This window comes from Protopterus annectens, chromosome 5.part1 (assembly GCF_019279795.1).
Source record: "Protopterus annectens isolate FY-2018-M chromosome 5.part1, PAN1.0, whole genome shotgun sequence".
Taxonomy (NCBI): Eukaryota; Metazoa; Chordata; order Ceratodontiformes; family Protopteridae; genus Protopterus; species Protopterus annectens.
Window position 1 is genome coordinate 616,019,650 of NC_056736.1, and position 27,687 is coordinate 616,047,336.

The 27,687-nt window shown below is 36.5% G+C and overlaps 1 protein-coding gene across 3 annotated transcripts in view; it reads right to left on the bottom strand.

Moving 5' to 3' along the window:
• Positions 1–27,687, bottom strand: part of FRY (FRY microtubule binding protein) — a 2,210,679-nt gene that overhangs the window by 2,142,873 nt on the left and 40,119 nt on the right. The gene's annotated exons all lie outside the window — the stretch shown is intronic.

Below are 27,687 nucleotides of genomic sequence, written 5' to 3' on the forward strand. Positions count from 1 at the left end.
GCACATTATTTCCAATGAATTAGGGTGCTGTCATCTTGTCTCATTATGGTCTGTCATATGAAGATGAGAAGGCAAACATCAAATAATTTAACTATTTATTAAAACCAAACAACGACACACATTAAATGTTTTCTTCCTATGAAATAATTATTACAGGGCTTCCTCAGGAGTAATCTTTGCTAGTAAATTCCTTCCTTCAACAAACTCCAGAACTAAACATAGCATCCTTAAAGGAACGATACCATCCATCAATACATGAATAGCAAATTATCACAAACATCACAATAAAAATCTTGTAATAACTTATTTGAAACCATATCATATAGAAATAACTAAAAGAACTAAAACATTTTCAAGCATATTGAATATATTAAAATATACCATTTTTGTTGTATAAAAATTACATTATTTTTCACATAAAAATTGATTCCCTAAAAAGCTGTATAAAAAAACTTTCCTGTTATAAATAATATTTAATAAATTAAATATCTTGAAGTTTAAATTTATTAAAACATTTCATGTATTAAAGTTTATCAGCCTGTAATTTAAGAACAGGGGAGATTGAAACATGTTCATTTAAATTTGGTGTGTGTGTGTGTGTATAGGGCGAAGGTGGCATGCAACCTAAACTGCCATAAAAGTACCTTATATTCTAGTTTCCCTACACACCGCCCCTTGGGTTGGCAAATACTTTTTCTAAGATACCAAAATTACACTTTAAGATTTTTGCAGTTCTCGGAATACTTAAAAAGAGCATTGTTAGTATTCCTTTTCTCACTGTCATAACAATGGTCATATATTTGTTTTATTAAAGTCATCTTTGTTTTACTGATGAAAACCATGGCCACACTGAGCATTTTGCAATATATACAAGTACCAAACTGCCACAATTTTCTGTCTATAATATGACAGTTGAACCTAATAAATTTTCTAAATTAAATTTATCACCCAACAAAAAGTTAAGGCATTGATTACAGCTATCGTATGACAGACTCATGCACTTCCTTGTAGTTAGCATGTTCATCCATTTGGCATTTCATTCCAAATTTACTAAAATCCAAGATGACATTTTTCTACTAAGACAGGCCTTGGCTCCTGCAATGCTCCACTTTGTCTCGTCAGAAATTAACAAAACTTTCTCGTCTTCAAAATCTAATCAATCAGTCAAAGTAGCATTCACATCAATCTAAATCCCACTACTTCTGAGACTATAAATAAAACTGCCCTCCTCATTTGTAAAGAAACTCATCTCCTACTTGCATTCCATTTTCTGTCATTCTCTTAAATGGTATAATTACACGCAAAACAGAGACTGTCTCTTTCTTGCCTTGTATTACTCTTGTATTGTTAAGTAGACTTACCTGTAAACATTATGAAAATGTCCAATAAGTGCTGAAGCAGAATAAATTGCCCCTCCGTAAACAGCAACAACAAAATGAATAAAATAGATAACGAAAGGAGCAAACCAGGGTGCCAACTCCAAAAAATCATACGTAGTCCACTAGGTATTGTTAGAACAGCACACTGATGATAGATTAGATAAAAATCCAAACGTTTTATTCCATTGAATAAACAGACAGCTGTAATGCTTCATCAGACCCATACAAACAATAATTAATCACTCTTAAATAGTAAAACAATTAGCAAGTTAACATAAGTAAAACCACTAAAAACAAGGTATTAAAATACTCACAAATGACAAATACATGATGAATTGTTAAAAATACAAATAACTAAAAGTGAAACCTATTACAAGAAATTCAAAACACAACAAATCCTTATTTACAAAGTCTACGGGACTTTAGAAAGGGTTTTACTGGAATCATTGAGTTCAGACCTGGAAAAACATCCGATCTCAACCTCATGATCCAGGTTGCTTCCCTGGTCTCTGTATAATTACGTATATCACCTCCCCTAGGTCCTGCAAAACTTGTTCAATCACCCTGAAACTAATTAGCTAGAGCACGCAAGTCCTGATGTTGTATAAATGCTCACGTATCCTATCTTTCAATAACCTGTTAGTCTTTCCAACATAGAATGCCTGGCACCCTTCACAGGTAGCCAGGATGCATGCTCGGATGATCCACCACTTAGACCGATAGTAGCGGGTAGAGGGTGGATCACAGAACCGATCTCCATTTTTATAGAGAAACAACTAAGGGAATATGTAGACTTGAATGAATTTACTCTACGTGATACCAAGGAATTCTTATTAGACTTGAATGACTTTTTTAAAGATAATGTATCAATGACTAGATACTTTTTTGTGACACTTGATATTCAATCGCTGTTCACTACCATTCCTAACAGTGAAGGCCTATGTATGTTAGAGAGATATCTAAGAAGGGAAACAATGATACAATCAGATCGTGTGAATTTACTTGTAGTGCTTCTGAAGTTAGTGCTTGAGGCTAACATTTTTATTTTGAAGGGAAATATTACATTCAGAATCTATTTATGGCAGAATGGGAATGCACCCATATGTTTGCCTTAGAGGAGTTATGTTTGTCCCATTCTATAGGAGGTTTGTTTTTATTATGGATTGAACCAGCTGGAGGTGTTTGTCAATAAGTTGAATTCGCAACCAATTATTTGAGATTTACACATGAATTTTCTATAACTAAGATTCCTTTTTGGATATTTTTGTGGAGAGGTTGCGAATGGATTAGTGAACACTGGGGTTTTAGGAAACCATGCCATAGGAATGTACTTTGCATGCATCCGGTTATGTTTACAACAATATTATTAAGGTCTAGATATAATCCCTCGGAACAGGGCTTTCATACTGAATTGGATGACTTATGTGAGAGACTTCTGAACGTGGTTATTCTAATAGAGATATATCTGTAGGTATAAAGGATATATCTCAGCTTAGGAGACATAAAGCTACTCCATATTTTGGGAGAGAAACTGTTAATATTGAGGGAACAGAACAGGGAGTGTCCACTGGTAATACTTTTGATAGCAATTTAACATTTCCTATTTTTTATACCACTGATGTAGGGATGATTAAAGATATAATAAGGACACATACATCCCTAAGAGATATAGTTGGAGAGAGTCCTCATTTTGTATATAAAAACAAAAAGAATTTGAAAAGGTTATTATGTTATCGTGACCATTTATATAATCCCATCCTCTCATTATGTGAACAATGTAATTATTGTAGCCACATCAATAGGGAACCACACTTCCTCAGTCCAGCACATGATCGTTTGTTTACATTTAAAAGTCTACCTGGCTACCTGTGAAGGGTGCCAGGCATTCTATGTTGGAAAGACTAACAGGTTATTGAAAGATAGGATACGTGAGCATTTATACAACATCAGGACTTAGTGCTCTAGCTAAGCACATCATATTTAGTTTCAGGGTGATTGAACAAGTTTTTGCAGGACCTAGAGGTGATATACGTAATTATACAGAGACCAGGGAAGCAATCTGGATCATGAGGTTGAGATCGGATGTGTTTCCAGGTCTGAACTCAATGATTCCAGTAAAACCCTTTCTGAAGTCCCGTAGACTTTGTAAATAAGGATTTGTCGTGTTTTGAATTTCTTGTGAATGGTTTTCACTTTTAGTTATTTGTATTTTTAACAATTCATCATGTATTTGTCATTTGTGAGTATTTTAATACCTTGTTTTTAGTGGTTTTACTTATGTTAACTTGCTAATTGGCAGGTGAATTACTATTTAAGAGTGATTAATTATTGTTTGTATGGGTCTGATGAAGACAGCTGTCTGTTTATTTAATGGAATAAATCTAATCTATCATCAGTGTGCTGTTCTAACAATACCTAGTGGACTTATTTTATTCATTTACCTGTAAACATACCAATGCTAATTAAATGGATTATTTTTAAATGTGTACTTTCCTGTGAGCATCTGGTTCAGGTTATGGATGAAAATGGTTTTTGGACCAGTTTATTAACTCAGTTAACAAAAAGAAATAAAATACAAACTACATAAACTGTAAAGCCTTATGAGTTTCTTAGTTTTTGAAGGCTTTTGCTAAAGTGCTGGACAGTGGTGGTACCGTGGAATAAACATTATTTAGTTTTACTGCATCTTTTTCCTGTTTTTCCTTTTTTTTTTAATTTGTGGTATAGCAAACCACAAGCAGGAGTATTTGAAAGTTAGTATGGGTGTGCTAGGTATATGGGACTATCAATAAGTGAATCCACCACTTCCTGCACTGTATATGCTAAGGTATACATGCAGCAGAATGTCTGATGGTGGTTCTGGTTCACAAACTAGAGTCTATAACATCTGATTGCAGTCATTTTCTGAATGCTGGTAACCGCTGTTTCTCCAGGATCTATATTCTGCACTACAGGTGGTAATAATTTACTGTTAACAAACACCCTATCAATTCCACTCTTTTTTATGTACATATTTAACCTGGTGCTCAGACTTGGATCTCGGGGGGCATCACTTTTTCTACTGAGGCCATCTTCAATATAGACAAAGCCATCTTTGATGACAGTACTTGCATGGGAGAATGCTAAGTAGTTTACAAACTGGAAGTAAAATAACAAGCCTGAGTGCATCAACACATGATTATAAACAGGTTTACAAGCCCATGCGTTTTTATCTATGAAAGCTTATTAAAGGTTTGTCCCTTTAAGTGAGGTTAGGTTGTAGTTAATAAGTGGGGCAGGGGATAATGAAAGGAGTTAAGTTAGTCTGGGTGTTGGTGCAGGATGTGAGGTAAATAGGGGTGGCGGTGGTACTAAGTAATATTTCAGGTTGGGGTAGGAACTTTGCAAGTTATATTTGTGAAGGCTTCTGTTAACTGTTTATCTGGTTATTATTACCATTATTGTTATTATTACAATAAAGTTGATTGCTAATGCAGTTTAGTGTAGTCATTGTATCTGCAGGTGTGGAGATCATAGACAAAATAGGGAATATCATTATACATTACATTTAGTTGTCCTGCATGGTCCAGCTGCATGGACTAGACCCTTTTCTGCCTGACTTCCAAGGAAGAGGGTTCTATATTATGTTCTAAAGCTACTGTATACTATGCAATTGAGATATAAAAAAATATGATCATGCAGTCCTATTAAAAACTATAGAACAAAGTCAATACTGTGCCCTTAAGTCAAACTTCACTCTTAATAAAACAAAAAGACTGAAGTTGCACACTACAATCATCCAATAGGGCTTCAAAGTACAAGGAATTTAAATGGAATCAATTCCATGACGTAAGAGAATTTTTATTAAGCCCTTTCATCTCTCTAAATAGAGAGACTTCATCAGAACAAAACACAGAGTGCAAAAACCTCTTAAATAGTAAAACTAATCATCCTTAAGTGGATCAGTTATCCAATTATTAAAGCTAGCACATTATTAATAGAAGCACCATCAAATATTAAATTACTAAAAAGACAATAAAAACATGAATAATAACGTTATACTTCTAAAGCTTTAAATTTCAGCAATGGTAATATAGAAATGTTATTATTAAGACCTGGGGGGTTAGTGGCATTTAATCTTAATTGCCATTGCTACTCCTTTGTTTCTATTTGGAGTTCCCACCAACCCACTCCTGGATTTCTTGGGACAGTTTCTAAAATCCCAAACTTAAAACAAGTAAAATCCTTACAATTCATACTGTGCTTAAAAGTGCATTTTTATCATTTTCCTAGCTATAGCATAAAAATGTTCGTAGATCCTTTTTCTTAATGTTCTTTCCATTTCACCTACATAGAAAAAATTAAATTTTGTACAAATAGCAATATACACAATTCCCCTTGTATTAAAATTACCATTTTTAACTTTATTTCAAAGGTGATGTTTGGTTGTCTTTTGGCTTTTCCCGGTTAGGGGTCGCCACAGTGGAACTCCGGTCCGCTAATGATTGGCCGTAGATTTTTACGTGCTGGCTTGCCGGGCCTAATGCACAACCCTCAACAAAGGAATGCCCATTCACGCATGTCGACACACAGAAGACGCTCTAACTGAGAATCGAACATGCAATGTCTAACTGTGAGGCAGCAATGCTACCGCAGCACCATTGTATATGTTTCTAATATGTAAGGGCATTGCTTACAGGTCCCACATTTAACTGTCCTCTTTGCATGTATCTGCTTACTTGTCTCGGGTGTTCAGAGAGAAACTTAAAATTCTTCTCCATCCTGTACGCAAACCGTGGTGTCTCACCCAAAATCTCAACTAACCCCAGTTCTGTTTTGAAAATTACCCATTTCTTTTTAATCATGCCTTGAATATCTTTGTGGCCTTATCTGTAGGATACTACTATACTTGTCAAAGGGTTTGTGGGTTGCCTACTTTGATTTTTTTCCCTAACTGGAGCTATATCATAAAAGACTAGTAATGGCTTGTATCTGTTCCCCCAACCTTGCACTATTGCTTCACTCATACTCTGAATCATTGAAAGTGGATGCCCCCTAGCTAAAAACATATTAGAAAGTTTGCGTACTTCCTGTGTTAAATTGGGGAAGGTAGAGCACATTTGGGCTGCTCGTATTAACTGCCCTTTGAAAATGTTTTTCTTCATGTAAAATGGGTGGTTACTCCTGAAATCCAAACAATTATTAGAGAAAGTGTCTTTCCTATACACCTTTGAGGCAAAACTCTTATTTTGGACATCTTTATAAAGAGTTACATCTAAGTAATTAATCCAGGGGTCTGAAAGATCACTAATAAACGTAAATTCTTTCTGAAATACTGTTTAAATAATCTACAAATTCTTTAATGTGTGAAGAATTATTCTTCCACAAAATAAAAATATTGTCCAAATAATGATAATAAACAGCCCAATGTTCACTAAAAGTGGAATTAAAAACATACTTTCTTTCCCAGGCATACAAGACCAAATTGGCATAGGTGGGGGCACAACTTGCCCTGTCATTACTCCTCTGGTTTCAAAGTAAAAATAATTATTTCTTAAAATAATGTTCATTAATTCCACTAAAAAATTAAGTGTATTTGGACTCAATGATGTAAAATCTGTGATATTGAACTTAACCTGTATTCGAGGCATTAGAATTATAAGGCAAATATCATCTTATCAGATTCAATAAAGAAAAAGTTTAGAGTTGAAACATTTGAAGAGGAATTCCTTGCATGAACATAAGGGAAGGGCAGCTTTTGATTGTGATATATCCAAAAAAACTAATGTCTCAGATGAGTAATGACACCGGGTAGATAAATCTACAGTGGGATAGCAGAACATATCTGATCCAGATCCTTCCATCCATCAAATCTATCCATCCATTCACAAGTGTTTTAATAAATGATATACGAGTTTATTCAGTCTTCTGGATACAATGACTGTTCTTGGAGATCATTTGGAACTTAAAACATCCAGCCTGAATGGATTGTTCTACTAAGTGCTGAAACCAAAAAACTCTTTAATTTATATTTTTATGCACATCACATCAAGCAATGCATACGTTTGAACTTTTACATTACTCAAAGATACGTTAAACATGTATTAATAAATTTCAGCTAGGAAAACTTGTACCTATTTTGCTCAGTTTATTTCAAAGCCATGTAAGTTACAATACTCTCTTCATATCTACCCAGGTGTGTAACAATAACAGTACAGAGGTCACGATTCTTGAAATAATTAAAGACTGAAAATAAGACCAGGTAAAGCTATTTTATTAGTACAACCCAATTTGAATGGTTATAGACTCATGTTGATTTCTGCAGTGTTGTACTTTATCTGATGTATGCTTATATATAAAACTTAGAGCAAAGCAGTGTAGGCAGGCAGGAAGTAGATCTAGACCTCTCAATGAAAGGTGAATTTATTATTATAAAACATTTATTATTATAAAACAACAGAAGGAGTGTTGAAAAGGAAAGGGCTAAACAAATTTATCACTGGCTTAGCAGACTACCAGAAGTACTAGGAAGATGTGACTTTTATCTTTGTCCCAGATATATGGATTCATTTTTCCAGTACTGACAGAACAGTGCAGCAGTGGGGGGGGGGGGGGGCACACCTGAAGTGCAATACTTTAGATGAAGTGTTAAACCAGGTTATGCCTGAAATTATGATAATTCAGGTGGATGTAAATGATCCTACTGCTATTATTTTGTAGAGCAGCAGGTTTTTGTATTTTATTAAAGCAGCAGTAATAAGTGCAAATTATAAAACTGATAGTATGCTAAAACAAAGTAGAATAAAGAAATAGAAGCAGCATCCAACTGAAATAAATAAATAAAATAAAAATATTTCTCACTAAGAAGAAATGATTATGCAGAAAAAAATCATAAATGAATTTTATGAAGCTCATATATTTTCTTTTATAATTATGCACTACACAATCTTTCTGCCTGCACCTTCTGCACTACCTTCAAAAAATAATCCACATATTTTGTATCTACCGGTCTACAGTCTCTATTCATAATAACTTTTTTATATAACAATATTCAAAATCAGAACTCTATAAAACATTTGGTAATTTTTCCTCAAAGTTTTTGTTACCTGTTAAAGTTTAAAAATACACATTCACTTATTTCTTCAGTGCCACAGCCTGTAAGCACATACTTCCTTTAACTGATCCCAACTTTTGTAGGCTATTTATTTCTTGCCACTTGCTAAATAAAATATAAAACATTTGATATTCAAGTAACTTTCTGCCTGCTCTTATTAATACTTCACAGTATGATTTCATAAACTACATCACAGACTTTCATAACATTTCCCATTATATATCTTTAAGTTCATCTTTCTATATTATCAACTTTGATTCTCCATGATTTCACATTTTAAGTTCATATGCAGTTCATTCCTTATCAGTTTTACATTTTTTACATTCACAACAAATGTATGGGTCATTTCCTTACTAAAATAGCCTTAAACAAAACTCTACCTTAATCAAAAGCTATGCATTTGTCCTCACAATATCTAAAACATTGGGTTTACTACAGGCGCTCAAGTCCCAAGTACTCGAAAAATACTGTCTTGTAGCAAGGGACAATGTAAGCTTATGAAGGCCACTGTTCCTGCTCAGAACTGTTGTGTGCTCCCAAAGCCATTGTGTACTGTAGCTTTTTGTATATACTGTCAATGCATCCAGTTAAATCACATATGTTTGACAGCCCCATAGCTTGATAGTTCATTTTTATTAATGATGACATTTGTAAAATGTTCAATCTTCCATCCTTAAATCCTGACTCAAGAAAGATTAAAGTGAGTCACCCACACACAGTTGAGTTGCTAGCTTTAAGTGCAAAGTCTATTAAAATTTAAATACAAAGATATGATAAGCGAATAGAACAAATACAAGCTGACTATATATTAAACAGCGTTTTACTTTTTTTAAATCATCTGTATCCCTTGACATTTTCTGCATAACTGCCCATAACATACACCATTACTTACTGTAGCATTAGGATAAAGGCTGAACAAAAAATATTCATTACTTGAGAGCTGGCTTCCTTTTCCATTCTTGTATACCACTTAAAGTCCACAGAAATACATGGCTATTTAAGGCCATGCATACAAACATATCGAATAACACCAGATAACTAACTAGGTGTACCCTAAGTCTTGAAAGTGAGACCGTCTCCATGCAGACCTTGATTTATGGGTGTTGAAGTAGGCTGTTGTTTGATTCCCTGCGAAGCAGTTCCTTGGAAGTCACTTTCTCGCTGATGTTAGAGTGAAAACAATGACTGCTTGAGAGTACTGTGCAATGTTTTGGGATGATGCTCCATTTCTCAATGTTGTACAATCATGGAGTTGCCAAACATCCGAGTGTCTGAGGAAAAAGTCCCCCACCCCCACACTTGCAAAATAATGCTTTTTTTTGATATAGGACGTTAATATACATTTTATGTGTAAATGTTGAACAGTCATAGCTGCCAAACTTATTTTCCGGTGACTGACTCTCAAACTTGCATGTTAAAAGCACTGAAATAGTAAACAAATCAGTTGTCTTACAGGATCCATTTTTCTGGTACAGAATTATAAAGCCTAATATACTCAATTCCAGCATTACCATTTGTAAGATACAATTCCCCATCATCTTGGAGACCAGATTTAATGCACTGACTAGACTGGCTACCATCTAAAAGCTGTTGGACTCTTCCTGTTAGGAACACCAGTATAATCTCATCTTCCCTAGGGGTTATTTGGATGTCCCTTTTAGGTATACAATTGCTAATTAAATTTCAGTGCCGAGAAGTTGTCTTTATGTAGTAATTATAACACACTTTTAAACAGTTATCATATGGCCACACAAAATTACCAGTTTCCATGTGTAGCCAGTCAACTAGAAATAAGCCAATTCATAAGCTGTTGCCTTTTGTTCATATTCACTGATTTCTGGAATTCTCTTTAGTTGTATATACACAAAGCAAAAGAACTCTCTCCATTATAATACCTTTGTCACAAAAAAAAAAAGAGTCATATTAGCACTTATTTCTCTTCTTATTTCTTACCTTTAAAGCTCATACTAACCAAAGGAAAAGCCTTACACAATATACATAATGATGTTGTTGTTTTTCTTTCGGCTTTTTGGGGTTAGAGGTCACCACAGCAGAACACCGGTCCGCTAATGATTGGCAGTCAATTTTTTTTTATGGTGCCGAGGTGCCAGCTTGACTCCCATCCTTCAACGAAGGAACACCCATTTACACATGTCTTTCGAATGCCACTCAACCGCGCAATATACATTATGATAATTTCTAAAAAAGCATTCTGTTTGCTTTGTTTCATGCAGCTATAATAAAACTATTACATTATTATGTAAATTATATACTTAGAGGTGTGGAAGCAATACAAAAAGGTTTTACTTTTTGTTCTGTTTTGTTTTTTTACAAACTAATCATGCAATACGCCTTCAAATCTGACAATCAGTCTTCAGTTTTATGGGTTTTTCATAAACAGAGACTGCAAAAAGGGGGGAAATTATGTTATATGCAAACACTAAGTATAATGCTGGTAGGTAAGAAGCTAATAATATGAAAGCAGTCTGCAAGCCCTCACTCAGAAATGTGAATAATAAAGAGATTTTCAGTGAACACTATACATTTTGACCATGCATGATAGATGACATTAAATACAGCATTCAGAAATTAAGCATCTTGAGTGGGGAAGTATTCATATACAAATTTAAATGAAAGTTGGAAATAAATGTAGCTAAAATGTTTTGACAATATCAAATTCCTTTTTCAAATTACTGAAGAACCAACTGGCTATTTTTATCAGTTATGAATCTTCCCATAATCTAACTTTGTGTTATTCCTTAACAGAATTACATATGGAAACTTGCCAGATAGCTTCATCTACTTTTGTGCTTCCATTTTTGTAAACAATAAAATTCGTAGTCTATTTTGATCATATATTACGTCTGGAAAGCTTGCAGTGTCATTCTGTGCTGTTTTGTTGAGACAGTTAGAATGAAATGTAATAGTGTGGACCTAATTATTTCCTAAATGACTCAGCAAAAGAAACCACAACATAAAAATAATATAAATTTTAGGAAACATAATCCCATATGATATTGCTGTAATCAGTGCACTGCCAGCATTTTATTGATAAAAATGCTGTTTTTTTTTTTTTTTTATTTAAAGAAGCAAGTTTATGTTTATGGCTAAGCCTGGCACTGAGTAAAAGGAATGGTATGCTAGGATAACAAAGAAAACAAAAAGTAATGTGTTAATCATTCATTCCATCAATTATTATTAATTTATGGAAAGTTAGGAAGAATATATATACCCTCACTTTCAGAAACACATACATCATCTGTGATTTGCGTCTTTGTTTCTGTCTGTCTCACTCACAGATTAAATAATTGTTCAGGGGTTTGCATGAAGGCAATTACTTTTATTATTCTAAAATGCCCTTTAAGGTTAGTGAGGCTTCATAAAGACAGAGTTGGATGCCTTCAAGTTGTATTTGTTCTATCTGCATATCATAGCTTTGTATTTAAACTTTAATAGGCTTTCCATTTAAAACTATGAAGTCTCACCTGCTATAGGCGAATGACTTTAATTTTTCTTCAGTCAGGATTCGGCTAGAGTACACTGCTGATTTGAAAAATAAAAAGGAAAACACACGGGCATATGCCTGCTGTCAAGACATTTGCAAGTTTCAGTACAAATTCTTCTTGGACCATATAATTCTGTTTAATACTGAACCAATATAAAATATTTAATATGAATCTGCATGTATTTTTCAATGATGTGTATTATGAAATGTGTGTAGTGATGCATTTCTTCCTAATTTATCACTGTAGCTAGTGGTCATTGTTCTGACTCTTTCCTGAACCTTCACACCTGCTCCATGTGGGATTGAAAGCAATATATTCTATGTCGGTGTATATAGCTACCATTTTATTATTAAATAAAGTATTAATGTTATTAAGTAATATTTAACATAAATGTGTAGGGTGGCAAGGATGATCTCCAATTATAAAGGCTTCGCACAGTTTCTTTTCCATGGGAAAATCTATGCCAGGATATGCTAGAAAAGACGCTTCATCCACAACATGAACCTTTGAATTCAGGTGGAGTCATTTGGATTCTGTTCTGGATGTGGAACTGCAGAGCAACCCTTTTTCCTTGCACAGATAATGGAGGGGTCATGGGAATTTATCAATATGGCTCACATGTGTTTTGGACACATATAAGTCTGTACCTCAAGATGATTTGTGGGAAATACCACAATATGTAGGTTTCCAAGGCTTCTGTTGTGTGTCATTTTGTCCCTCTGCGTGTAGGGCGAGTGTTGTATCCACATTTTTAAGTTTTAAATTATCTGCTGTTAAGTCTGCGATTTTCATGAACAGGAAGGATATCAAGGCATGTCTGAAGTGTGGATAGTTTCCACAGAGGTAGTGAGAGAGTTGCCTCCTTGTTGACTGCTTACAATGATGTCGTCTTAGTGTCATGTGATTATGATCTCCAGCATACACTGGAGCAGTTCACTGCTTAGTGCCAAGCTGCCAAGATGGGAAATCAGCACCTCCAAATACAAGGACATGGTCAACTCATAGAAAAGAGTAGAGTGTTCTCTGTAGGCGAGGAGGGGAACAGCGACTTCAAGTAGATAAGTTTAAATATCTTGGGGTTCTGTTTACTAATCAGGGTAGAGAGGAACTGGGAGATCAAGCAGTGAGTTGGAGCTGTGGCAGAAGCATTGCAGGTATTTTAGTGGAGTGGGGTGGTGACGTGAGAGCTGATTCATATGGAAGGAAGCAAGATAGGTAGGGGGTTCTAATCTCACAACAAGCAACTTTTAGTGTTGGGGTTAGCAGAATGGTTAAGGTATGTACCTCGGAGACACAAGGTACAGGGTTTGATTCTCACCTTTAAAAGGAAATTGGATAGGCTTAAAATGGCCTGCAAGGGCAGCTAGCCTACTACTTACCTATGGTACTATATTAATTCACAGGGTATTCTAATCTCCATTCAATGTTTATTTATTTACATACACAGATTCCTGTAGTTTAAATGACAGCACATTCACTGAGTGCTGTGCAATCAAATGAAAAGGTACAAAACTTTTGCCAGCAGTGGAGTTTTCTTATTTTCTCTGCTGTAGTGCAACCTAAGCGTATGTATAATTAAGTTTAGATTTTGGTGGGGGGTTCAGGGAGATTGCCTCCCCTGCAATAAATTACTTCTAGGTAACTTGCTTTGCTCCTTTTTTGATAATTACTTAGCATTGATGGAAGTGGTGTTGATCAACTGACATGCCTCTGATACACACACACACACGTGCACGCACACACTCGCACGCACACAGACCCACACAAGTACACACATATGAGCACACTTGCGCACACACACACACACACACACACACACACACACACACACACACACACACACACACACACACACACACACACACACATTCACAAGCAATCTTCAGGATGGAAAATTCGCTGGTGACATATCTTTGGCATGTTGGATTGGGGTAAGAGCACACTGCAAAAATTCAGTAAATGATCTGTCATCACTTCAAAATTATACTTTTAACATAAAAGATCTGCCATCAGTACAAAATGATTTTTTTTATTTATCAATCTGTTATTAATGCAAATACCTTAATTTGTTTTCTCCAACACTTTATTCCTGTTATGTATGTCTGATTACTGGTTATTAACTGGTAGTTCATTTGTTTGTTCATAGAAGAATACTAGGTTAACTGCCCTGTGTGGCCAATTTAAGCCTAATAAATAACCCTAGATCAGACTCATACCCTGTGCCCTGTGCCAATGAAGCAAAGACTTTAACCATTATGCCAGACCCTCCCCAGTGTTAATATTTTCTTTATATATAATGGGACAGGCCAGCTATAAAAGTGGAGAACAGCTGTGTATAAGCTTACCACATTGCAAATAAAGCAAAACAAACATTGCCCAGAAATTGCAGAACAGGTATGATCACTTACAGAAACAATGAACCATCTGACAGCATCACATACAAAGCATCAGACTAATAAACATTGAGCCTGACATAGTTAAAGTAGGCTACCGCAGCGTGATACATCTTTAGGTGTACAGCTAAATCACTTTTATTTGTTTTACATCTTTCACAGTTTGGCGCCTTCATTTGGAACAGGTAGACTTTAACCTTTGCATTTCTTCATACTATGCCTATCTTACTTTGCTGGTATTTCACAGTTATTGGCTATAAACATTATACATTTTATTACCGGTATATATATCTTTACACCGTATTCTCTAGTAGTAGTAGTAATGTGCTTATTTATAACCATAGCAACAGATAAGCAGTCATGAATGCTTATATGAATACAGTAAAACAACTTGCTAATTTTTAAATCACAAAACTTGTATGACAAGAATGGGAGTCTTCAAAATGGCTCCTTTTGACAAGTTAGAAGGTCATATTAATCAGAAATCCAAATCACTGTTTGATAAATAATAGGTCAGGAATTAAATAAAACTGGCTAGACACTTTTGGATGCCTAGCAATTTATCAAGCTATGGCAAAAATAACCACAAATGCAATGGAGTACTAAGAACATAATTAATAAAACATTCAATAATTAGAATTTAAACCAAGTCCAAAATACTGATGTGTACCTACAATGCAGAAGACACTTTTTAGACCTGAAGCAGATGGGGGCAGTACACTCATGCTACAATGCAGAATATACTCCAAGGACTTGAAGCAGATGGGGGCAGTACACTCATGCTGCAATGCAGAAGATACTCCAAGGACTTGAAGCAGATGGGGGCAGTACACTCATGCTACAATGCAGAAGATACTCCAAGGACGTGAAGCAGATGGGGGCAGTACACTCATGCTACAATGCAGAAGATACTCCAAGGACATGAAGCAGATGGGGGCAGTACACTCATGCTGCAATGCAGAAGATACTCCAAGGACTTGAAGCAGATGGGGGCAGTACACTCATGCTGCAATGCAGAAGATACTCCAAGGACTTGAAGCAGATGGGGGCAGTACACTCATGCTACAATGCAGAAGATACTCCAAGGACTTGAAGCAGATGGGGGCAGTACACTCATGCTACAATGCAGAAGATACTCCAAGGACTTGAAGCAGATGGGGGCAGTACACTCATGCTGCAATGCAGAAGATACTCCAAGGACTTGAAGCAGATGGGGGCAGTACACTCATGCTACAATGCAGAAGATACTCCAAGGACTTGAAGCAGATGGGGGCAGTACACTCATGCTGCAATGCAGAAGATACTCCAAGGACTTGAAGCAGATGGGGGCAGTACACTCATGCTACAATGCAGAAGTTACTCCAAGGACTTGAAGCAGATGGGGGCAGTACACTCATGCTACAATGCAGAAGATACTCCAAGGACTTGAAGCAGATGGGGGCAGTACAATCATGCTGCAATGCAGAAAGTACTCTGAGCACTTGAAACAGATGGGGATAAGTTCAGTCCTGCTGTTGAATCTGGTCTTGGTTTACCCTAAAGAAATTATTTCAGACAATACCTGAACCTTGAGCATAGGACCCAGCTATATTAGTGACTCACAAAGATATAAAGATTATTAACAGATCTTTTTATAAAAGTACAATTCATTCTATTTCCTGATGTGCAAATGTACAGTTTATACTAGTGCCTTTAATTTTTAACTGTTTTAACAGTTTTGATAAGTGTGCTTCATTGAACATTAAGATCAGATTTTAATGGTGAAACCAAGGTTTGCTTCTGTCATGCAAATTTGCCAAAACATTGTGCTGTTCCAGGGCTTGACTATTTAACGGATTTGCACCATTGTGATATTATATCCAATTCTGGGCAACTTCTGCCAAATTCTGCACCATTGTCATATTATATCTAATACTGGGCAACTTTTACCAAATTCTGCATGGACTGAAGCTGGCAAAACATTGTCTATGTGCAGTGTGTGTGTGTGCGTGTGTGCAGGGGAGTTGACAACATTTACCTTCTACAATTACAAGTCCCTTCTTGTTTGGGGTGAGTTTTTTCTTCAGTCATGCAGATGTTTTCAAGCTTTAAGTTCCCTGCAAAAGGTGTATTCCATTCTAAACTCAAGCCTTCCTTTAACTGCTCAAAGTAACTTACTTTTCAATAATGTCTGAGAACCAATCACTGACATTTCTCAGAACATAAAACAATCTAGTGCTGAGGGAACAGACTCCTTTGAAAATGTTCCAAAACAAGGCACGAAACATTACAACTGGCACCGCCAGCAATCTATTGTGCACTATTGGCAACCGATATTTGTACATGAGGAATTTGTATGCATTTCAAGCCATGTAATATAGCTGATCCTTGACTATTTCTTGCCTTGATCTGTTATATGTTAACAGCATAACTTTTCATAACATTTCTGTTTTGCAGTTTCATCAGGAAATGTAATTTAATTTCACTCCTAAGATGAATGTCACAATAGGTTACAAAAAAATACAGGAACTCTGACAAGAGCAGTTCTAAACTGTCTGGCACAGAAAATTATTGATCAGAAGAATTCAGTTTCTTCTTGATGGTATAGCTTTGAGGATAGAGGGTGAGAAGAGGCATTTATTCCAAAGGCGGGGGTGCAGGTGAGATATGAAGTCATCATATTTCACACTATGGTTGATATCGATTTTATTGAAGCCAGCTATCATCTTATGCTCAGGTCACTAGATGGATATCTAGACACTCTCATAATCTTTCACATTTCAGTTCTTTCTTCACCTTAACCTTTGAGATTCTACTTTTTAAAATGTACAGATAGTTTCACTATCACAATCCAGCTTTTATTGGTTTTCTCCCATCTATATTACTCAACTTTTTCTTTAATGTGAATTAATTCCATCTCTTTTTCACATGATGTATATTGACTTTTAGCACCAAATCTTCTTTCATATTATTGTTAATTCTTACAAAATCTTACCTATTATCATTCACCATTGTTTACCACATGTTGTGATATGCAACCCAGACTTTGCTGGCAATTGGTAAATTTTTAACTGTACTGTATCCCATTTACAAAGCTAAATAAGTAAATAAACACATAAGTAAAGGGCTTCAAATAGTAAGGGATCTTTTAATACTTTGCATGTCAGTCATAGTATTCCTGTAAGAAGGTAATACAGTACAGGGTAGGGAGAGGGAGAGAGAAAACTGCAATAGACTTCGATTATAAGACAAGCCTTAAAGCCATTTGACTATCTTTGCACCAAATGGCTTGTTAATAAGTTATAGAGCAGAGTGCTGCATATACTATACATTCTCTGATAAGAGCTGCATATAGGTAGTCAGTTTCATACCTATGATTGCTCTAGACCCCATAGAGGAAAAGCTTGGCAACCTCATATGCTTTACAGACCAAAGAAGATTAACAGTTCTATGAATATGAAATGGAACTCTTATCTACAGGGGCTCCAAGGTCTTTTATATTTTGTCAATTTTTAACTTTTGCCAGTCAAGGGTATACATAGCTGTTATTTTTTGCCTTAACAAGTTCCTTAATGCTGCATAATTTGACACTGAAGGTGGGTTTATTTCTCCTACACCACTCAGGTACAATATTTATTATTTTGCATAATTTGACACTGGAGGTGGGTTTATTTCTCCTGTACCACTTACGTACAATATTAAGTACTATAGTCTTTTGGCTTTTCCCGGTTAGGGGTCGCCACAGTGGTCGGTCTGCTCATGATTGGCAGTGGATTTTACAGTGCTGAGTTGCCAGCCCGACGCCCAACCTTCAACGGAGGCACGTCCATTCACGCTCACACCTACCTGCATGTCTTTAACATCACTCGACCATGGGGAGGGCATGCAGACTCCACACAGAAGATGCTCCAGTCGAGAATCGAACGGGAGAAGCTCTTGCTGTGAGGCAACAACGCTAACCGCTGCATCACTATTTTACATAATTTGACATTGAAGGCAGGTTTATTTTTCTGCACCACGTACAATATCATGCACCATACCTCTCAACTGTACAGATTTTTGCAGAATGTCCAAATTTTTGTGTTATAGTTTATGTCCATTCTTCATAAAATTATGGCTTTCTGTCAAATTAGTGGCAACTCATTAAAGACGGAAGTTAGAAAATAATGACAGACATTTGAGTTTTAGGCTTCATACCCTTCAGAAAATTCATGTTAATGCAAAACCTGTTATTCTATCAACTTTCTAAGTTTGCAAGAGCAAAATCTCAAAATTGGCCTTATTTGTACCACTTTTTTATTGCGTTGTCCAGATTTATTACTCTTAGAGGTTGAGAGGGATATTATGTACTATTTGGAAGAAATAAAAATCAGGAGGATTAAGAGGAATACTTCTAATTTTACAGTCATTTGCAAATTTGGTGAGCCAGATGCCGGAGTCAGTTTTGGCATCTGAGAAAAAGGCAGCATTGAGGGTCTGCACTGGTGATAAGGGATGGTGAGGACATGAGCTCTTCTATTGCAGTCTGTGGTACATGATCATTTGCAGACTAAAGATATTATGATACACTCAGGGAGTGCAGAGCTGAACAATTTAACCAGGTGAAGGTAAGCTGCATAGACAGATAAATCTTTATCCATGGTAGAAGTAATGCTCAAAGAAATTTATGAGGTTAAGGCATACCATCTACATTTGCCAAAACTGGCCTGGGTTAGGTTGCAGACAATGTGGTTTTCTAGTCTATTGAATAATTTTCATGGTGATTCTGTCTATCTCCTTACACTGTATGCTTGTGAAAAGGATTTGTCTGCAATTATTGAAGTATATGGAGGATCTTCCTGGTGGACTGGGACTACAACACCTTCTTTCAAGATATTAGAAACATAGCCAGGGTTTTATGCATTTTTAAAACATGATCAAATTATATACTCATATAATCTTGTCTTCACAAAGTAGGCTCCCCATTATATGACCTGATCCTATGAACCTGGAATTTCTGATTTTACTGGGAGCAAAAGTGATCCTTTTAGATGCAATTTCAGATGGAATCATGCTGTGGGAGGGAAGGGTGGATGGGGTTCCCCTCTGTGGCCTGAAAGCTGTAAAAAGTCTGTACTACACTTGTGTATTAGCTGTGTCTGTTGTCTTTGTTACACAACACCATTTTGTTCTAGCAGATGACATTTAAGCTCTTTTCCCTCCAGTTTTGGCATGTGGTTGCCGAAGGCCTTATTACTGTTATCTATCATAATGGCTTTTACTTTGAATGTGTCTTTAATGCTTTTCATTATATTAGTGCAGTGGTTTCCAAACCTTTCAGGACCCTGATTCTATTTGCATGTCAAACCTTCCTAGGACTTAACTTTGCACCAAAGCTAATGGGATGCTATGGCAGCAGAATGCACATTTGGAGAATGATGGTCAGACTTATATCTGAGCCAATCTAAAAGCAACCAGCATCACTCCAACAAGCCAGTTATAAGAAGCAGCACATGCAACTCAAGGTAAAGTCACATTGCCTTAACCCTTTATTCTAAAGTTATACTGTTAACAAATGGAAAAAAGAAAAGAACTGCAAAGTTACTGCACTTATCACTTATCAATGGGCAATGTTGGACTTACCCTAAAGTGGCAGTTATTGGCCACTTACATGTAGGTTTGATAAATGGATGCATAACTGTTTGTAGCAGAAATACAGCTATTTAAAGATCATGTTTAAAGAGAAAAATGCCCTTTTCTTTTCAAACAAAAAAGTGTTTGCATGCACTTTTATGCTTGGGACCAGTTTTCATATGAAAATAAAAGTACGTTTTGAAGCCTATAATAAAATATTAAATTTTGAATACTGCTTCCAAACATGAAAGACTAAAATATAGTAAGCTGTGTTTATGGCATTTATATACATAGTAAGGTAGGGGGCAGTTACATCATTCTGGGTTCAGCTCTAATAATGCTGGATTAGTGTAGATAAGTAATTGTAAATTAATATTAAATTAATAATTTGGCAGAAAACTATATAATTAGGATAGATATGCTGTGATCCAAGGATGTGTAGCATAACAAACTAAAACAAATGTATAAGAATGTGCTATAATAGTGTGTGGTGGATTTAAGGCTGGAGTATAATAATCTTGTCTGCAACCCTAAAAAAAGTGGCTTATAGAAAAAAAGTTTTTAGAATGTCACTTGAAATCAGTGGTAATCATGGCTAAAGTACGTGGCAAGGAAGAAGGAATAAAATCCAAAGGAAAATCTGCATATATATGGTAGTGGGATGGCAGCTGAGGAGACTTCAGAGTATGGAAAATGAAGTACACACATCAGCACAAAGTGACAGAGATTACCGAATACTTACTTTGGATGGTTTGAACTCACTCATAACTGAATATTTTAGATGGTTTGAACTCACTCATATCTATAGTGCTACTTCAGTAAGTCCACGGTTGGCATGTACATTACTACCATCCTAAAATCCTTTCTTTGTTCTGCACTGTGCTCAGAAGCATGCTGTTTACTGTGTGGTAAGGGTTTACACTTGCACAAATGTGGTCAATGCATTCTGCATTTGTGCATGTGTAAAATAAGAAACAAAAATTTGCTTACATTAGACAATTTGTAGAAGTTTTTATTGTATTGGCATGTAGTGCTCCCTGCATAAAGCATGCACAGTGCAATCATCTCAGGTGGTGGTGGTGTGCATTCTTACTGCCCTTAGAGCTTCCATGGGCATGTTTGCTGACACAGTCATATGCTGTGTGTATGTTTTTTCTTTCTTTTATTTTTATATAAGTAATTATTTCTGACTTATCCTGTCTAATAGAAATATGTCACTTGTGGACAATATCGGGATGTGTCAATATGATTTAATTGGTTTGTGAACCTTGATGACAGACTTGAAGGTGTAGAAACCAATTGGATTATCAGATGTCTATCATTCCTTACAATGGACTTCACTGATTGTGTTGATTTTTATTGGGGTGCTTGTGCTGGTGTAAATAAATATCAGAGTGTTATTCTAAAGACTTTACTGTCTACCAAGTTACTATTAATAATGTGTGGAGTGCATCACCGTATGCTATTATTTTGTAATTGCTAAGATTTATCTTTTCCATAGAAACCTCATAATTTTTTTCAGTAACAAGTTAGTTATTAACACAATCACACACACATGCAGAAACTGTGGTGATTCCAGACTGGAATGACTAGCATTCCAATCAAATTTGTTTAGTATTATACCTCTCCCTTGACTTTTTCCCTTGTTTGTGTATATTTGACTTTCCGTACCATGTAAGCTCCATTTCTTCCTTAATAAGGGTGATTTGTACATCTCTTATAAGTATATTTCCCCAGGTTTGGTCTTCTTTCATGATATTTTTTAAACACAAAAAAGACAGCTTGTAGTGAAAATTCCCTACTTCTTTCATGATATACTGGTAAAGTATATTCCTGAGCCAGGCCTAGTCTCTTCAATCATCCACAGAATCATACATTTTAGACAGTGTCCTTTGTTTTTTTTCCAGAACTGGTTCTAATACCCTCCCTATATTAGCTGATTTTTAGAGGTACTTGAATGATTTGCTGCCCCCCTTATATTAGTTGATTTTTTTAGCGGTACTAAAAAGTTTCTGTCACACTCCACTCCCAACCCTGTACTTATTAAATGTATGTGGTACCCTCATATCTGGCTTCTTGTGCCAATGCTGCAACATTTTGGTTCCTGTCATTTGTCTCACCTTTTCATGATCGCTACATCCTGAACAAAGTGAGTAAAAAAAGCACCCATGATGTTCCACATATCTCTGTACAGAAGGTTAATAATATCACGTTTTCTACTGGAGATGGCTGTCACTAGGAATCTCAAAATCCCACAATCTTACTAAATTCCATCATATATAAGGCTGCACAGCAAAGAAATTGATGCTTTTGAACTGCAGTGATGGAGAAAATGTTTGAGGGTTCCATGGAGTGTAAAAAGATTGACCTAATCAGTAACAAAATAAGCATCTACAGACTGTTTGCTGCAAGTCCTGATAGTAAAACTAAAACTGCATATCTATAGATATAGATATGATTTAACTACATTTGCTTAGTTGCGGATTTGTTCTACAGAATGTAGGGAAGCATAATGCGATTTTGCCTGAATATTGGTAGCGTAACAGAAAGTTTTTTTTTTTTTAAGGTAAGGAGTACAGTGTACGGTGAGAGTTAGGGGCAGAAACAGGGATAGGGTTAGAGACAGCATGTCCCCTGCTCTACTTTAGTAATGAATCTGAATCTTATTCCTAAATCTGCCTTTGCCCCTAATCCTTGCCTTAGACAACCTTTTCTGTGATACTATCACTAAAATTTGGCTTGTAGGATTAGGGTTTATACACAGGAAAAAATTGTTTTCCTTTTTCAGTTTACTGTTTTTTGTGTATTTTTGTTGTCAATGAATTTAATGTTTGACATGTTGTAGTCAATCTTTTGTGTCAACTATCTATGTCACATATTCATGATATAATCTGATATTTTTATCTCACAGTGGCTTAAAATGGTGTGTCAGTACATTGTATCACTTTACTTATTGGGCAACAAATACTTTTTTATTTATTTATTTTGCCTTTGCTTACAGGGAATGTCAGACTGGGTTTAACTAAACCCACGTTGAGCAGTGGCCCAGAGGAGAAAAACTCCTCAGATTTTTTTACAAAAAATCTAAAGATTGCACGTAGAATGTCACTGTACAATCAGTGTATAGATATTTACAGAGTACATGATAATTTAAAGAGTGTGCATACATTTGCAAATTGCATGAATATTCAAGCAGTGTCTCTATATTTATAAAGCATCATCATCATCATCTTCTTTCAGCTGTTCCCGTTAGGGGTCGCCACAGCGGATCACCTGTTTCCATTTCTTCCTGTCCTCTGCATCTTGCTCTGTCACACCAACCACCTGCATGTCCTCTCTTACCACATCCATAAACCTTATCTTAGGCCTTCCTCTTTTCCTGTTACCTGGTAGCTTTATCCTTAGCATCTTTTTCCCAATATACACAGCATCCCTCCTCAGCACATGTCCAAACTAATGTAATCTTGCCTCTCTGGCTTTGTCTCCAAACCTTCCAACCTGGGCTGACCCTCTAATATACTTATTCCTAATTCTGTCCAACCTCGTCACACCTAGTGCAAATCTTAACATTTTTAACTCTGCCACATCCAGCTCAAACTCCTGCCTTTTTGTCAATGCCACTGTCTCCAATCCATATAACATAGCTGGTCTCACTACCCTCTTGTAGACCTTCTCTTTCACTCTTACAGGTACTCGTCTGTCACAAATCACTCCTAACACTCTTCTTCACCCATTCCATCCTGCCTGTACTCTCTTCCACACTCACCGTTAGTCTGAACTATTGACCCCAAGTATTTAAACTCATCCACCTTCGCCACCTCTACTCCTTGCATCCTCACCATTCCTCTATCCTCCCTCTCATTCACACACATATATTCTGTCTTAGTCTTGCTGACCTTCATTCCTCTTCTCTCTAGAGCATATCTCCATCTCTCCAGGGTCTTCTCCATCTGTTCCCTACTCTCACTACAGATCACAATGTCATCTGCAAACATCATAGTCCACGGGGACTCCTGTCTGATCTCGTCTGTCAACCTGTCCATGACCATTGCAAATAAGAAAGGGCTCAGAGCTGAATATATATACAGGGTCTACTTTCTTTAAGTGTGTGTGTGTGTATGTGTGTATGTGTGTATGTGTGTGTGTGTGTGTGTGTGTGTGTGTGTGTGTGTGTGTGTGTGTGTGTGTGTGTCGGGGTATAACATGCATACTCTGTGTGCTATTTTTTTCCTCCCCCCACCAAATGGAAAAGAATATATAATAGTATACAGAGTATAAACTATGCATTTTGGTAAAAAAATCTAAGAGGCAGTATTTTTGTGGTTATTATTTAGAGTCCCAGACATTACAGAAAGTGAAAAGGCAAAATGAGAGTTACAGTTTTTGTTTGGTGTGTTCAAGAAAGATTCACTGAAAAATAGACACAGAATATATGTAGTGGAGGAGAGGAAATAGGTAATGTAGCAAGGAAACTTTATGTACTGAAGATATAGGGTGCCTTGTTATTAACAAGATTATTACTGTAGCATCGTTGCAAGTATATTAGTGGGTTGGAAGGTAGCAAGTAAGTGACATAAATTAGTAAGGATTGTAACAGAACTGAAGGCAGAAAGGATGAGGAGAAGTAGTGAATAGTAACAGGATCAGGTAGAAAGGAGGGTGAGAAGGAGTGAATGCGAAAGAGGTAGCAGTAGGGGTGAAGAAGGTAGAAAGTGAGGGAGTAGGAACAGTGTGTGTGTGTGTGTGTGTGGGCAGACATAAGAAGAGAGGGGGCACTAGTAGAGTTGTTGGGGTGGGTTGGAGCAGTGAGTAGTGTTTGTAAAGTGCTATGCAAGGGTGAAAGTGACACTGAGATACAGTGAGGGGTGGCCAGCATGTGGGACTGGGACCAGGATGGATGAGTTAAAGGCTATGCATAACACAGTTATACTAGTGGTGAGACCAGTCTGTAGTAAAAAACAAGCTAATCTAAATTAACAAAGAGTTTAATAACATTTTCTACTCTAGCTTTTAGATGTTTTCTATCCTGCAGTCATACTCTAAAGCCTTTTTCTAATTTTCTTTCTCTTGGTGGATGTGTATTCCAGAAACGCACTGTGATTTGCTGATCTTGTGTTGCTAAAGGAGTAACACAACCACTGTCCTCCTCCCTTACTTCAATGTTCAGTAGTCATATTTCAACATGCAACTTCTTCCATTTCACTTCAGCCTATGTTTACCCTTTTTCCTTACATAGCATCTTGCTTAACATATACTTTTCTTTGGTGCCTCTTATAGTCTTATATGTGGCTGCAGGGCTTGTATCTTATCTCTGATATTCAGTTTTTCTTAAAGTATACCAAATATGTTTTTTGGCTTCATTCTTCTTTCTTTCTTGTGAATATATAGATCCTAATGAATGAGTCTATTACCTTAGTAGCAGGGGAAACCTGCTTGATTGTAGTCAGCATGCACGTCCTCCTTCATATTATGATTTATTACTATTATTTTTTTTCTGGGATTTGATAACCAGGTGCACCAGTTTGCTACGTTCGACATTCATTTGTAGATGTCATAAAACTGCCCCTTCTTCATAGTGTCTCAGATCTTTAAACATTTACATCTTACAGGCAAGAATCAGTTCAGCGGCAGGTCAGCAAAATAATCTGTATAAACAAATAAAATGGTTTTGGCACCAAACATTATATAGTGTCATCTGTATAAACATTAAAGCAAACTTTCCCAGTGTAACCAGTGTACAGAAGCATCCTGCTGGCTCTTCCTTTTTCGTAATGCAAGTTCCACGTGTTGCTATCCTCATTGTTACCTAACCCTTAAGTAGTGAAGTACAAATATATAATACGGAAGGCCAGGTTCTTAAGCTGTAACCTGACAACAAATGATGAAATCTAAACAGGGCATGACCACATGCAAACACCCTGCTTAATGAAACTAATCAGTCAACCATGTGACTCTTAGGTTTGCCTGGCATTACCTCATCCAACCACAAATCCATTCTACTTCATGCATTATGAACAGCTGCATTCAAAGTGCCACGTAATCTTTACTGTTAACTGCAACTCCTGTGTGATTCTTGGTGGGGATGTCTTTTGTGCAGACACCACTTATCCTACCTGTGATCATAGAGGGGGCTGGAGGATGCTTCAGTTTCCTCCCACATTCCAAAAATGTGCCCTTGTGCGCCTGTGTGCATGTGTGTGCGTGTGTGTGTGTGTGTGTGTGTGTGTGTGTGTGTGTGTGTGTGTGTCTGTGTCTGTGTCTGTGTGCACCTCTGTGTGCATGTGTGTGTGTGTGTGTGTGTGTGTGCGTGTATACACATGTCTTTCCATTCTGCAATGGGTTGGTGCTCTGTCCAGATATTTTTCCCCTACCTTGCACCTACTGATTGTTGAGAAAGGCTTCAGGTCTCTGATGGTCCTGAAATGGATTAAACAATCAGCGAATCACTGACTATAACCCTGTAAACCAAACTGCCTGCATCAGTCCAGCTGCCTTATGAATTGCAGCCTTCCTTTTACTGATGCTTTTTATGGAGCATGAAAATATTTATGCCTTTTTGCTGCCATCTGAAACTGCCCTTTTTCAATGAATTGCTTAAAAAATCGTTAACTGGTGCAACCCATAGTCCAGCAGCCAGATGGATAGAAGGCAAACATGCTATTTGAAAAAGAACTGTAAACAGCAGGCCTCCACTCATGGCTCTGCTGTTCAAGTGGATTAACTCTTTGCCCTCCCCTTGCAAATACCAAATACTGGTTGGCAGACTGGAAGCCTGTGCTAGCGCCATTATCTATTTTCCATTATTGGTGCAATAATCTAGAACTTTAATTACATTATCAGGACCAGTATACTAACATAATATTGATTATGTATCACATGCTTTTAGAACCACTTTTCAGGCCAGGTTCTTAAGCTGTAGCCTGACAAACATGATTATCCAAGCTTACCAGCATTGCTAAGCTGAATATCTGCAATTGGAAGCCTTTGCATTGTTTTCTGAATGGATAACCCCACCACCACCACACTACCAACACCAACTGAACTGCTTAATGCAGCTCTCCACTTATGTTCATTTGCCAGGAACCTAGTTGTTTTGTTGAACCTCCAATCCAAATTACACTTGCGGAATCAATTTCAGATGCTTGTTTGTACAAAATAAAAATAATTGCATTACATACTCTGTAATTTAAACTGGCTTTGCAAGTATACTGAGCCATGCCAACATAATATGCTGAGGCGTGCCAACATAAAATGTGCTTAAAGACATAATTTGTACAATGGTTGGGAGTTGATATAAGGTTTAAGGTGTTTAACTCACAAACACAAAATACAGTGTATGATTCTCACCTTTGGGAGGGAAATTGGCTAGGCTTATAATGGTCCACTAAGTCAGCTAGCCTACTAATTAGCTGTAAACCTAGCTATACAACATGCATGCCATGGATAATGCTTTTAAAGATCTTATCAAACCCAGCTTTAATATAATCCCAAAATGTATTATACTGATTTCTTCATTTTAATTTAAAAGTAAAAAGTCCTTTGGATATAATAGAAGGGAAAGTGGGTATTATCAAATTGCTATGGAACAAACACAATCATTCAAAAGGTTTGTAAACAATGTGAATTCCAACACAACAGTAGAAAAAAATTAAAGTGTGCATAATAAGCTGATTCCTGTGTCAAGGGTACAGGATTTGAATCTTTCCTCCTTTATTTAGGGAGGT